This window comes from Ambystoma mexicanum, chromosome 10 (genome assembly GCF_040938575.1).
Source record: "Ambystoma mexicanum isolate Mex_15411 chromosome 10, UKY_AmexF1_1, whole genome shotgun sequence".
NCBI classification, from domain to species: Eukaryota; Metazoa; Chordata; class Amphibia; order Caudata; family Ambystomatidae; genus Ambystoma; species Ambystoma mexicanum.
This window is the reverse complement of record NC_090932.1, coordinates 346,761,790-346,777,759: the sequence shown is the minus strand read 5'-3', so window position 1 is coordinate 346,777,759 and position 15,970 is coordinate 346,761,790.

Here is a 15,970-nt window from a genome sequence, read left to right as displayed (position 1 = left end):
AATAACTTTGGATTATGATTTTTGGTTTTGCTTTTTTTCACGGACATGCTTCTTTTCATTTTTGTACATTCCCATTTCTGTTTCTTTATTTTTGATTCTATTTATGTTTCCTTTAATACATATTTTTTTATTGAACTTCAATGTGTAGTATCATCTCATTGGTTTAATGCATATCATGATATGGGTTTTGAGATTCACTGACACCCATTGGGTGTATGTGAGGGTCATGTGTTTGTTTCGAAACTTGCAATTGGTGTTCTGTCATGTAATTGCCAATTATGAGTGGGTGGATGCAATACTCGGGTGGGTGTTTTGCATTTGGAGGCTGACCATAGGGACCAGGGATTGTGATGACATGTTGGCTGGGGAACATGAGTTGGGGCCTGCTGGCAGGTGCCCCACAGTGCTGGGCGGTGGGGGTGGTGGGGAACATGAGTTGGACATGGGTGGGGGCCTGCTGGCAGGTGCCCCACAGTGCTGGGGGGTGGTGGTGGTAGGAGACATGGGTGGGGGCCTGGTGGAGGGTGCCCCTGCACTGCTGGGGGGTGGGGGTGGTGGGAGACATGGGTGGGGGCCTGGTGGAGGGTGACCCTGAACTGCTGGGGGGTGGGGTGGTGAGAGACATGGGTGGGGGCCTGGTGGAGGGTGACCCTGCACTGCTGGGGGGTGGGGGTGGTGGGGACATGGGTGGGGGCCTGCTGGCAGGTGCCCCACAGTGCTGGGCGGTGGGGGTGGTGGGGAACATGAGTTGGACATGGGTGGGGGCCTGCTGGCAGGTGCCCCACAGTGCTGGGGGGTGGTGGTGGTAGGAGACATGGGTGGGGGCCTGGTGGAGGGTGCCCCTGCACTGCTGGGGGGTGGGGGTGGTGGGAGACATGGGTGGGGGCCTGGTGGAGGGTGCCCCTGCACTGCTGGGGGGTGGGGGTGGTGGGAGACAAGGCTGGGGGCCTGGTGGAGGGTGCCCCTGCACTGCTGGGGGGTGGGGTGGTGGGGAACATGAGTTTGACATGGGTGGGGGCCTGCTGGCAGGCGACCCACAGTGCTGGGGAGTGGGGGTGGTGGGGAACATAAGTTGGACATGGGTGGGGGCCTGCTGACAGGTGCCCCACAGTGCTGGGGGGTGGGGGTGGTGGGGAACATGAGTTGGACATGGGTGGGGGCCTGCTGGCAGGTGCCCCACAGTGCTGGGGGGTGGGGGTGGTGGGGAACATGAGTTGGACATGGGTGGGGGCCTGCTGGCAGGTGCCCCACAGTGCTGGGGGATGGGGGTGGTGGGAGACATGGGTGGGGGCCTGGTGGAGGGTGACCCTGCACTGCTGGGGGGTGGGGGTGGTGTGAGACATGGGTGGGGGCCTGGTGGAGGGTGCCCCTGCACTGCTGGGGGGGTGGGAGTGGTGGGAGACATGGGTGGGGGCCTGGTGGAGGGTGCCCCTGCACTGCTGGGGGGTGGGGGTGGTGGGAGACATGGGTGGGGGCCTGGTGGAGGGTGCCCCTGGTGGCTGCGGGTGCAGGGGGACATGCGTTGGTGGGCAGTAGTGCAAGTTGACATGTGGGTTGGCTGGGGGGCATGGCCATGGTGGATGGGGTGCCTGCAGGACATGTGCAGGGTAGGCCCCTGTGGTGTGAGCCACCTGCAGGGGCCGTGGAGGGTGTAGAGGGAACACCTGGGAGGACCCACATGTGCAATTCACGTGTGGTGCTCCCCGCGCACTCCTGTAATAAACGTACCCTGATGGAATCGCGTGTGGAACTTCAAGCGCACCCCTCTGATACACGTACCCTGCTGAAATCGCGTGTGGAACTTCCTGCGCACCCCTGGAATACACGTACCCTGCTGACTTCGCGTGTGTGACTTCCCACGCACCCCTGGAATACACGTACCCTGCTGATATCGCGTGTGAAACTTCCCATGCACCCCGAAATACACGTAGCCAGGACATTCGCATGTGGAACTTCCCGAGCACCCCTGATATGCACGTACCCTGCTGATATCGCGTGTGAAACTTCCCGCGCACCCCGAAATACACGTAGCCAGGACATTCGCGTGTGAAAATTCCCGCGCACCCCTGATGTACACGTACCCTGATGGAATCGCGTGTGGAACTTCAAGCGCACCCCTGTAATACACGTACCCTGCTGAAATTGCGTGTGGAACTTCCCGCGCACCCCTGGAATACATGTACCCTGCTGATATCGCGTGTGAAACTTCCCGCACACCCCAAAATACACGTGGCCTGGACATTCGCGTGTGGAACTTCCCGCGCACCCCTGGAATACACGTACCCTGCTGATATCGCGTGTGAAACTTCCCGCACACCCCGAAATACACGTAGCCAGGACATTCGCGTGTGGAACTTCCCGCGCACCCCTGGAATACACGTACCCTGCTGATGTCGCGTGTGAAACTTCCCGCGCACCCCGAAATACACGTAGACAGGACATTCGCGTGTGGAACTTCCCGCGCACCCCTGAAATGCACGTACCCAGCTGAAATGACGTGAGGTTCTTCCCGTGCACCCCAGTGATACACGTAGCCCGCTTGCCGTGCTGGTACAGGGTTAGCGCAGCCCTTTGCGCTCGATTGGGGATTTTGATGGCTTTTCCCTGCGCGAGAGGCGTTCCTGGGGGCGTAACTGGCGCTGCTGCAGGGTCGCTGCGCTACTGTGCGCCACGGCTGGTTTTGGTAGCTGGTATCCATGAATACGCTGTGCGCTGAAATGGGTTCTGGCGCACGCGGCTGGCGCAGGGATTCGCACGCGCACACTGTGCGCCAGCCGGGTGCGCCACTTGTGCGCTGAATTCTATGAATTACCCCCTGAGTATCCTAAAGCTGCTTGCCAGAGATAATAATTTTTAGGAGATTACAAAGTGGATCAGGAAGGCTGGGTTCGAACATGCACCAGTTCTTATTAAGTGATATGTGAGCTGACAAATATCAAAGCAGACACGTTTGAGATATGCATTTGAAAAGGGTGTCTATTTTGGGAGAGTGTGGGGGATCTCAAAACCTAATGTAAAATTACCATTTTTTAAACATTCTGATTGTTACTGTAAACATGCATGAAACTTCACCAAATTTGTTGGGAGCATTTGGCTGTGGCCAGACCAGTTATTTACAAAATTGGGTGACATTTAATGGATGATGTCAAACCTTAGAGAGGGAAACATTTCTAATTTTCATATGTTGGGTAACACAAGACTGTAATAGAAAGATGGCATATTTTCATCAGGTTTGCAAAGGTAGCGGGCACCCCTCTCTCGATAGAACAAGGCTTGATAACCTGTTCAGTGGTTATTAACCATTTGAGAATTCGCAGCCACTGCTTTTTCTCACTGTGCCTTTCACAGATGGGAAATATCATTTGCATATCAGTCTTTGTCCTGCCCAGGGGCAGTCCAGCACCGAAATGCGATGGCAATTCCAACCTGAACGAGAGTACCACCAGCAACCCCATACACGTGTTTCACCCTTGTCGGGGATCATCAGTGAGGTGAAGCTGATGCCTCTCTAAGCACAGTGAGAGGGAGACCACGTCTGGTTGCCCCCAGGAGACCTAGGGTTACCAATCCCAGGTTCCTTGAAATTTGGTTTGCAAAGGTAGCGGGCGCCCCTCTCTCGATAGAACAAGGCTTGATAACCGGTTCAGTGGTTATTAACCACTTGAGAGTTCGCAGCCACTGCTTTTTCTCACTGTGCCTTTCACAGATGGGAAATATCCATTTGCATATCAGTCTTTGTCCTGCCCAGGGGCAGTCCAGCACCGAAATGCAATAGCAATTCCAACCTGAACGAGAGTACCACCAGCAACCCCATACACGTGTTTCACCCGTGTTGGGGATCATCAGTGAGGTGAAGCTGATGCCTCTCTAAGCACAGTGAGAGGGAGACCACGTCTGGTTGCCCCCAGGAGACCTAGGGTTACCAATCCCAGGTTCCTTGAAATTTGGTTTGCAAAGGTAGAGGGCGCCCCTCTCTCGATAGAACAAGGCTTGATAACCTGTTCGGTGGTTATTAACCACTTGAGAGTTCACAGCCACTGCTTTTTGTCACTGTGCCTGTCACAGATGGAAAATATCCATTTGCATATCAGTCTTTGTCCTGGCCAGGGGCAGTCCAGCACCGAAATGCAATGGCAATTCCAACCTGAACGAGAGTACCACCAGCAACCCCATACACGTGTTTCACCCTTGTTGGGGATCATCAGTGAGGTGAGGCTGATGCCTCTCTAAGCACAGTGAGAGGGAGACCACGTCTGGTTGCCCCCAGGAGACCTAGGGTTACCAATTCCAGGTTCCTTGAAATTTGGTTTGCAAAGGTAGCGGGCACCCCTCTCTCGATAGAACAAGGCTTGATAACCTGGTCAGTGGTTATTAACCACTTGAGAGTTCGCAGCCACTGCTTTTTCTCACTGTGCCTTTCACAGATGGGAAATATCCTTTTGCATATCAGTCTTTGTCCTGCCCAGGGGCAGTCCAGCACCGAAATGCAATGGCAATTCCAACCTGAACGAGAGTACCACCAGCAACCCCATACACGTGTTTCACCCTTGTTGGGGATCATCAGTGAGGTGAAGCTGATGCCTCTCTAAGCACAGTGTGAGGGAGACCACGTCTGGTTGCCCCCAGGAGACCTAGGGTTACCAATCCCAGGTTCCTTGAAATTTGGTTTGCAAAGGTAGCGGGCGCCCCTCTCTCAATAGAAGAAGGCTTGATAACCGGTTCGGTGGTTATTAACCACTTGAGAGTTCACAGCCACTGCTTTTTGTCACTGTGCCTGTCACAGATGGAAAATATCCATTTGCATATCAGTCTTTGTCCTGGCCAGGGGCAGTCCAGCACCGAAATGCAATGGCAATTCCAACCTGAACGAGAGTACCACCTCAACCCCATACACGTGTTTCACCCTTGTTGGGGATCATCAGTGAGGTGAGGCTGATGCCTCTCTAAGCACAGTGAGAGGGAGACCACGTCTGGTTGCCCCCAGGAGACCTAGGGTTACCAATCCCAGGTTCCTTGAAATTTGGTTTGCAAAGGTAGCGGGCACCCCTCTCTCGATAGAACAAGGCTTGATAACCTGGTCAGTGGTTATTAACCACTTGAGAGTTCGCAGCCACTGCTTTTTCTCACTGTGCCTTTCACAGATGGGAAATATCCTTTTGCATATCAGTCTTTGTCCTGCCCAGGGGCAGTCCAGCACCGAAATGCAATGGCAATTCCAACCTGAACGAGAGTACCACCAGCAACCCCATACACGTGTTTCACCCTTGTTGGGGATCATCAGTGAGGTGAAGCTGATGCCTCTCTAAGCACAGTGAGAGGGAGACCACGTCTGGTTGCCCCCAGGAGACCTAGGGTTACCAATCCCAGGTTCCTTGAAATTTGGTTTGCAAAGGTAGCGGGCGCCCCTCTCTCGATAGAACAAGGCTTGATAACCTGTTCGGTGGTTATTAACCACTTGAGAGTTCACAGCCACTGCTTTTTGTCACTGTGCCTGTCACAGATGGAAAATATCCATTTGCATATCAGTCTTTGTCCTGGCCAGGGGCAGTCCAGCACCGAAATGCAATGGCAATTCCAACCTGAACGAGAGTACCACCTCAATCCCATACACGTGTTTCACCCTTGTTGGGGATCATCAATGAGGTGAGGCTGATGCCTCTCTAAGCACAGTGAGATGGAGACCACGTCTGGTTGCCCCCAGGAGACCTAGGGTTACCAATCCCAGGTTCCTTGAAATTTGGTTTGCAAAGGTAGCGGGCACCCCTCTCTCGCTAGAACAAGGCTTGATAACCTGGTCAGTGGTTATTAACCACTTGAGAGTTCGCAGCCACTGCTTTTTCTCACTGTGCCTTTCACAGATGGGAAATATCCTTTTGCATATCAGTCTTTGTCCTGCCCAGGGGCAGTCCAGCACTGAAATGCAATGGCAATTCCAACCTGAACGAGAGTACCACCAGCAACCCCATACACGTGTTTCACCCTTGTTGGGGATCATCAGTGAGGTGAAGCTGATGCCTCTCTAAGCACAGTGAGAGGGAGACCACGTCTGGTTGCCCCCAGGAGACCTAGGGGTACCAATCCCAGGTTCCTTGAAATTTGGTTTGCAAAGGTAGCGGGCACCCCTCTCTCGATAGAACAATGCTTGACAACCTGTTCAGTGGTTATTAACCACTTGAGAGTTCGCAGTCACTGCTTTTTCTCACTGTGCCTTTCACAGATGGGAAATATTCATTTGCATATCAGTCTTTGTCCTGCCCAGGGGCAGTCCAGCCCCGAAATGCAATGGCAATTCCAACCTGAACGAGAGTACCACCAGCAACCCCATACACGTGTTTCACCCTTGTTGGGGATCATCAGTGAGGTGAAGCTGATCCCTCTAAAAGCAGTGGCTGCGAACTCTCAAGTGGTTAATAACCACTGAACAGGTTATCAAGCCTTGTTCTATCGAGAGAGGGGCGCCCGCTACCTTTGCAAACCATATTTTCAAGGAACCTGGGATTGGTAACCCTAGGTTTCCTGGGGGCAACCAGACGTGGTCTCCCTCTCACTGTGCTTAGAGAGGCATCAGCTTCACCTCACTGATGATCCCCAACAAGGATGAAACACGTGTATGGGGTTGTTGGTGGTACTCTCGTTCAGCTTGGAATTGCCATTGCATTTCGGTGCTGGACTGCCCCTGGGCAGGACAAAGACTGATATGCAAATGGATATTTCCCATCTGTGAAAGGCACAGTGAGAAAAAGCAGTGGCTGTGAACTCTCAAGTGGTTAATAACCACTGAACAGGTTATCAAGCCTTGTTCTATCGAGAGAGGGGCGCCCGCTACCTTTGCAAACCATATTTTCATCAGGTAGTAAGATCATCATCAGATCATCATCAATTCTTACTGTAAAATAACACATTGATGACTCGATCTATGTTTCATCTCACACTATGACCGAAATGAAGAAAAGTAGGAAATAGCCATTCTCATGACATGCTCTTGTCCTCTCTCAACATCCCTCTGGAAATCTGGACTGGTCCAAAACTCCTTCAGTTTGAGAAAGAACTGAAGACTTGTTGCTTCCAAGAACACCTTGGCATAACCTAGATTCTGGCTACCTTGTGCACAACCCTGTCCTATATTGTACTGTGATAATTATTCTTAATTTTTACTTGATGGTTTTTCAAATTGTTGCGACAAATGTTTTTCTCTAGGACCTATACAGAGTTCTAGTCCTACCTATCTTGGTTCATGCTATTCAAATATATAGTTATGATTATATTAATAATGCAACAAATATTTTGGGACTCCACAGACCAATTTCTACAATATTTTCGGTATTGTCTAGTCATTCAGTTAGTCATTGTTTTTTATCATCAAGTTGATGAAAATGAACAGATAGTACAGTACAACACAACATTAATAATATTCTAAACACAGAATTAAAAAAAAAAACTAAGGTTGCAACATGTGGACATTGACAATGCCAACTTTAAGGTTTAACATAGTATTTAATACTTAACAAACACAAAAAACAAAAGTTTGGGAAACTTAACTCACACTTTTATTTTGAATTGTGTTACATTTTATTAACTTACTTATCTTTAATTTGTAAGGAACCAACCACACTACACTGAATGCTTCCTAGTGACCCAAAACAAAGAGGTGGGGAAAGAGACAGTGGAATGAGGGGGAAAAGGGTAATTCACAATTCTTGGACCATTCAGATCTGAGGGGGATAAGGTAGGTGGAGAGGAGCTAAAGTGTACATCATATTAGCAGGGTGAAAACACCCAGTGCAGGCCCAAGTAGAGCGGCAATTACCCCAAGCTCCAGCTAAAAGTGACACGGTAAAAGGATTTAAGTGCAGACATAGGGTCAGAGCAAGTGTAATGGAGCCAGGAGGAAGGCAGGAAAAGCTAAGAGGCTCGCTTCATCCCCTATTATGGATCAACAACCTAAGGAACAAGCCCCATTAGGTGACTGGGCAGAGAAGGTCAATTTAAAGTGTGAGCCTTATGTATTTCTCAAGATTTATCATGTCTTTCTTCAGATTTGCTGTTCATGTGTAAGTTATTTCTGAAAGCAGAAACACCAGAACTGATAAACTGAGATTAAGTTACCTTCTCGTGAAGGCAGTAGAGGTGGCCCTACTTGCTCTGGTAGACTTTATGATTTACATCATGCCCTGCATGCCAGGGCCTAACCTCCACTCTAAAAGGTTTCTAAATGCCCATCTTGGTCTGCAGCAGGGTTTGCAGCAGTCAATATTGTTGTCCTGAAGCAAGGCTCAGAAGAAGGCTGGGTCTATGGGGTTTTATGCAAGAGAAATTACTATCCCAGAGTACCCAACAGACTAACTATTGGATAGCAATATTGTCATAGATCTAACTTTAGAGAGTTTATGTAACAATACCTTTTACCATTTTGTGTATGATACACATTAGGTGCTTTCAATATCTTCAATTCACAGTTGTAGCTCTAAACTAACACGTGTTTGCACGTGCAATATAGTGTCTTTTATCCTCATAAGTAGAAACACATTATGGATGCTCTCACTTTATTGTTTAGCATCTATGCATATGTATTCTCTTGTAGAGATAATATATGGGAGTTAGAGTAGAACAGTCTAACAATATACACTTCCTATTACAAGCCATTAAATAGTTGAGTAGATCCCCAGCATCTTAAATTTTTAAAATGGGCCCTTAGGATAGTTCAGGGGCAATATGCTTGTCTTGAAAGCAAAACAACGCAGAACAACACAGATTTTAATCTCATTTTAATCTCATTTAATCTCATTCCTGCGCTTAGAGAATGGTCTCTTATGTTAAGAGTGTTATAATAAATGAATTAATTAAAATGCTATAACTACCTACTACCCATCAATAATGTATGTGTAATGTTAAGGATTTCAATCAGGCACGCACCCGGGTCTCGCGTAGCATGTAGTGCGCAAATGAAATACTTATTTTATTTGTGTTTATAAATTCAATATTCTGAATAATATACCACTCATATCACAACCATCTCAAAATACCCCCCCAGGTCACACTGGCCCTGGAATCAGGCTAGTTTGTAAAGGTAAAGCTTTATTTATTTATTTAATATTCAAATCACACATACATTTTATATGGGGCAGCAATCACCAGGCGGTGACAACACAATTCAAGAGCAATTGATTTCACTTATAATCATGCAGAATAGAAGACACAAGAAAAAGAACAGTTTTGGTTTGTGAACAGGTAGCGTCTAGGTTAATATTTCCACCTGCAAAGTTCTTAAGGTACAAATGAGTAATCCTACACAGAGGAAAATAATCAGCAGGTATTCAGGAATGAAAGACATTGTCTAGAGTTTGGATGCAATCTCCCCTCCCCAAACAAGAGAGAAAACCGTTATTGGAAATTGACACTTTTAAACTGACAGGTGAAAATGGCTTTGTGACACAATGCAAAAAGATGCAAAAATGCTTAAATTGATGAAAAGTCTTATGAAAGCAACACTAAACAGGTCCTGACACACATGAGTGACAAGATTTGCAACAGTACAAACTTTAGATCAGAATGGGAGTGAAGAATCACTTTGAATGGGAAAAAGACACATGGGAAACTTTGGTGAAATGTAAATCCGCTGCAAAATTTCACTTTGCGATGTTTAATAAAAACGGGTCAAATACACTCTGATGTGGTTTTTGGTTGTGGATGTAGCTAAGGGTCTTAGGTATCAGTGAGAGTTGAAATTAGGTTTCTATCTTTAAAATTGAAGAAGTTCTAGAAGTTTTATTGAGAGGGGTTTTTGAAAAATAGGCGCAGAGAAAAGGAAACATTTTATTTAAAAAATGACAGATTGGTTTTATTACACTATATTTATGACTATGAAAAAGAGAATGCCACGCATGAATCTCCACAGTTACTCACGGCCGCTTGTAACTCTTCACGTATGATACTCTAGTTTCCGTTCTGGATGGGAATTACTTTATTTAATCCAAATCACTAATGGGTTATGGTTTAATAACATAGATGAGAGAAAAATCAGCACAAGAATGGTTCTGACAATACTAGGGTTCTGAAGTTAAAGATGGGATGGGTTGAGATTGAGATAAGACAATGCAAATATACTATGGGTCACTGTTCTTCCTATTGATACTTACAGTCCCTTGTAATTAAGATTGGACCGTCAGGGTTATGGTCAGCGGATCGGGTCAGGTCTACCGGCATCAGTGTACTTCTGGAGGGATCAGTCAGCTGGGCGGTTCTGGTCAATTTGGACGGCACCTCAACTGGATTTGGAATGGATAGGCCCTTCTGGTCACTGGACACAGCAGAGTAGCAGGATGTGAGTACCAGCAGGCAAGCCTTAATGGTAGCAAGCCAAACTGGATCAGAATGAAATTCTCTTAAGTTTGGGATGGTTGAATTTGGGCGTAGCTAACAAGAGTTCAGCAATTGTTAAGTCCTGGATTCTGCAAAGAAGTCTGGAATCAGCTGAAAGGTGAAGAGTTCTGGATAGGATGCAGAAGTCAGGAACAAAGCGTGGTGCAGGAATCTGGATGTGTTCAGGAAGCAGTGTGTGTCTATGTGTGGTAAAGTTCCTATATTTATCCTACCAAATGACATCACAAAGTTTATGATGTGGGCAGAATCTCAAAACACACCCCCACGGCTGTGAGTGGCCACAGGCAATGGCCTTCTGGTTGGCAGTTAGAAAAGAGCTGTCATCTTTATTATGGGCTTTAGGAACTCCCACATTGATCTTGACCAAAACTTAACCTTTGCACAAATGTACATTTATAAAATTATGTCCCCTAATTAAATCGGACACAAACATTCTATATTTTGTGAGTTATCCTTACGTCCAGTTCCCATCTATGTGAGAGCTGTCTTTGTCACTCTATAAACTTTTATCAATTTTAATCATTACAGTTTGGACTAATAATTTCTAATTCAGTACATATCTGGGCGATTATCACTGGAGCATGAATATACAATCTTAGACTTGCAACATTAACAGTTTCGCTACAATTATGTTTTTCCTGTAACTTTGGTTCCTTAGGTGGTACAGAGTTCATTAATGTCTTCAAAACAATGGCCTAAAATTAGGTTAACATCTACCAATTTTTAGATTTATCCTCCTTCAGGTTGCACAGTTAAGAGTTTCAAACTTACTCACATATAAAGATTTAAACAGCAAAAGTTCCAGACAGTTTTTTTTTCTCCTTTGTAACTTCCCGTTCACAGGCAACAGCAGTCACATTCCTTTGATCAGGGAGGTGTGTCCTCTTCCTTGAGAGGGAAGCTCCCCTGTAGAGATCAGTTGGCAGCTGCCATTGTTCTTGACTCAGCTAGAGATGAAAGCCTGCTATGCTCTTTGCTGTAAATATGCAGGAACCTCAATCATCCATTAAGGCTTCCTGTAACAAGGGAGTGTCAACCTGAGGTGTCATCTTCCCCAGGCTGGTCACTGTCAGGCCAGAATTAAGTATTTACTGAACTCCCAACTGGGTTACATTAAAATTCACTCTAAGGTCTTTCCTTTAAAACATAAAAAATAAGCACAGTTTATAAGGGATTTGGCTATTTAAAAGAATTAACCACTTCACAAACATGCTTTAAATAGGCACATTTTGCAATTTCTTCAGGAAAAAGAAACACCTTTACACTGGGTTTACATCTTATTTTCTTATGCAGCACACACATTCAACTCAGCATTATTCTGTCTCTGAGTGCTGGAAATTGTCTGCAATCTGGAAGTAAATATTCAGCTTATGCTTGGAGTTCCTTTGCACAGCTGAAATGGATATGTTGCCATTTGTATCCGCATTTTTCTCTTGTAACTGAAAACAATTGTGGTGTTTCCTAAAGACATTTCTTAGCTGCTGTCAGTCAGTGAGGCCCGGTCTTCTCTAACTGCACTGGATGATCTGTGGTTTTAGCACATTTTTCCTTTCAATGGTTCACTTGGAAAATGACTGAATTTAGTGCCAAAACAGCACTTTGAAGGTTACAATTGATTGGGAAAGCTGCATTTTAAAGGCATTTTCGGATTTTAGCACACTTATGTGGCCTTGCTTCATGTGACAGGTAACAGCACCCACTAGCATTATCCTGCAGAAAGTTCTCTTTTGACATCAACTTTGACTGTGTGTGGCAGGGGGTTGCAGCCTTTTTGTGATTTATGAACCATGCGCAGTTTCGCAGATTTGGCGCACACAGGGGTTAGCGCATTCATTTTTGGCTATTTCTTTCCCCATCGGCAAAGGGGTAAAACTATCCAACAGTAACCACTTTTGCACAGTAAAACTAAAATGATGCTCACAACTGTGGTGCCTTGGATTGACAATCCAAGAAACAGGTGAGGTTGTAATTAACATTTGATTACGTGACTAATTCCAGACCAGTCCCTTAGCGCAGGATTGGGATTAGAACATGTGCTGCTCTGCACTGTCTTGCTTCCAAGACAAACACATTGCCCCTGAGGTATCCTCCCGACCAACCTCTTTATACCCGATTAGGTGAAATGGTTAAACACCTAGTCAAAAGTTCTGTGGATTCAGTGGACAATAAACCTATTAAAAATACATCATGGTATCTCCTAATGGTGCAACCATGGAACAGAAAAATGTATGTTGCAAACATGGTTAAAAATAACTGATTTCAGCCTCCAAAATATTAAAAGAGTCAACAAATTAGAAATTTGAAAAACTGTCAGAGTGGCAAGTTGTTGTCCCATGAGCAGTTTATAGTCTCAATGTGAGGATAACTAAAAGATCTTTGTTTGTTGTTTCCAAGACAGTTCGGATTTTTAATATAGTTTTACCTCCAAATTATTTAATCAGGCATTCAAAATCAGAATTTGAAATAAATGGCAATGTGCCAATTTGCAGGACATTATAATGGAATAATAGTCTTGACCTAGTCATTAAATCACTGCTTGCTCTTTAACCAGACAGGTCAAAATCTTGTGGTTTAGCAATTTTTCCTGAAGGCTCTTGACCATTTACCATCAGCAGTCTTCAGTTATTTTCAAAAATTAATTCTGGCTTTATAAACTGGCTTATAAAGGAGTAGTCTCTACCCTTTAACCCTGCCCCTGGTATGTCCTTCATGTAATCAGTAGCAAATTGCCATCAAGTTTGTTCACTTTGTTATGAAGCCAAAGTTACGCTGTTGGCTCCATACACATTAACTGGCAAGTTTGGTTTTGAACAAGGAAGTAATTTGCCAAAGAGAACAGAACAACATCCCTAACCATAATATTATTACTTTTCGGCACTCAGCTTTTCTCGATAAAGCGTTCATGCTGGTTTACTTTGTACTTGCATTACCTTTGACGTCCAGAATTTGTTTATATACATCTTCGCATGTGGACTTTTACAATTTCTTATCATAATTTCTACCTATCAGCATATATTCTTATAACTGACAATGCATGAGTTTGCATTTTCTCTTTGCATGACATCACATTCCAATATGGTGGATTTCCTAGATTTCTAATTTCAAAGATTGTTTACAATAAGAATGAATGAACCCTGAATACTTTACAAATCCATGCATTTTATTTAATTGTTACTTTTGTTTTGCCTTGTGTAATGACACATTTTCAAAAGATGCTTATATTGTTTAGCAATTAGCTGTTCTTTTGGTTTGAAACTCTGCACTCTCTTTGTGTATTTTCAAAGTATGAGAGAACAACTGATGAAATGGTTACTTGCGCTCTTTATGGCTGGGCACAAAGTGTTGTTTTTACAAATGATTCTTAAACACAAAGGACTGCTTCACAAAGCATTTTCCAATGAGTGCATCCCATTGAAAAATGCACTGTGAAGCAGGCCCAAACTGTTTGCGCAGTCCAGCACTATCTTGTGATTTTTGCATATACATGAATGCAGTTTGAATGCATATCACTTTTGTGTCTCTGCCAGATCCACCTAACACCATCTGCAATGAGTGTGTATTCAACCCTATAAGGCAATCTGAAAGGGTTCAAAAATGGTTCACAAAGAGGCTGATTCACAAAGCATTGTTCAATGAGTTCATCCTATTGCAAAATGCTTTGTGAAACAGGCCCAACTCTTTCTGCAGTCCATCTCTATCTTGTGATTTTTTGCATAAGAAAATGCAGTTTGAATGCACATCTCCTTTTTGGCACAGACATCTCCCTCTAACATCAATTGCAATGAGTGTTTTTTAATGATATAATGCAATCTGAAAGGTTTCAATACATTTGTGTATATTATTCACTTTAGCTTGAAAAGAGAGTGTCAAAGCCAATAGTTCTGAATGCACATATATGAAATGCATCCCTGTTAAAGTCAATAGGAATGTTCTAGGCATATTGTGACTTTTTTTGGATTGAGAGCTGTTCAATTTATAGGTAATTATGCAATTGATGAAATAGGATTCTATTTTCTGGTGACACCTGAGGCCTTATATAACATGCAGAGTGCTTTTAATTCAATCATAACCCTTAAAGGGAGATACCATTGGGCCTTCAGAGCAGGGTAGATATAGCCAACAGGTTTTAGGCCTGTAGGGATCTATGGCAGTAATTATAAAAGCAGCCAACAAAATGGGTGCAGATGACCATGTTTGCAATAAAAGCAGCCAGTAAAATGGGTACAAATGGGAGCAGCAGATTAGGGATACAGGTCAGCAATTTTAGTGTGATTAATATAAATGAATGCAAAAGGAGACAGTAGATTTAGTAGTGCAGGTGTAGGCAGACCAATTAAAATGATGACAGTCTATTAGGCCTTCAATGGCAAAGCAGAATGTTTGCAAAAAAAGGCAGTGGATTCAAAGTGCATTATATATATATATATATATATATATATATATATATATATATATATATATATATATATATTACATGGCCACGGTAGTGGCCATGTAGTTATGGTTAAGCTGCTGTTTCCATAGGAAGAGCACTTTTTGGGCGGCTTATAACTTCGCTCTCCCTGGACGGATCCTCACCAAACTTTGCAAAAAAAGTATTTGGGTCACTCTGAATTTCTTTGCAAAGTTTGCTGAGGATTCGTCCAGGGGGGGAAAAGTTATAGGGGGGGTCCCAAAACTTTTTTTTCCCCATAGACTGAATGGGAAAAAAACTTTGCGCACGGCTACAGCCCGAACCGCTGGACGGATTTACACCAAATTTGCGGCAGGTGCGGCGGCCTGGTCCCAAAAGCGTGCTTTTGTAAATTTGGTGTAAATCTGTCCAGTAGTTTTTTTAAAAATGACCAAAATGTAAGGCAAAACAATTAGTGATATCTGTGTTCGCTTCGCGGACAGACTTCCCTGTTCGCTCCGTGGATATCACCCCGATTGGCCCATGGCCTTGCGTCATGTCCGCAGACATGCGACGTGTTCGCTGATTGGACGGCGAGGGGCATGGAGCGCGTCAGATTTTCTGTGGCGCCCGCCATCTTGTATTCACAGTCGACCGCGTACAGCGCAGTGAAACGTGGATAAAAAATTGTATTTAGTGCCGTGTGTTGGTGTGTAAGAGTGTTTGGGGAGGGTGGGGGAGTATGAGATAGGTTCAATGTTTTGTTTTTTTATGTGCTAGACGTTTTTGTTGCGTTCGATTTGTCCGCGGAGAACACGGCTGTTCTGACATTTTGTAAATAAACTAAATGGTGGGGTGTTTAGAGGACGGAGTATGTGTCATTTTTGTTCGCAAGGAAGGTAAAAATGAGCTATGAACGCTCGTGGTGTACTTAATTGTTCGTAAATACACAAACTAGGGGTGTCCTCAGGACGCTGTCCGTATTGTTTTCTGTCTAGTTGAATGTGTTCTAAGAACACTCGCAGTGTCCCCAAATGGTTGCAATTACACAAAATGCGGGTGTTCTGAGAACGTTGTTTGTATTGTTTGTTGTCAGGGTGAAAGTGTTTTAAGACCACTCCTTTTGTCCGCTAATAGTACAATTTCCTAGGGGCGTCAACCGACTTTTTGTCCACTAAAGAAAAGATAAATCCGGCT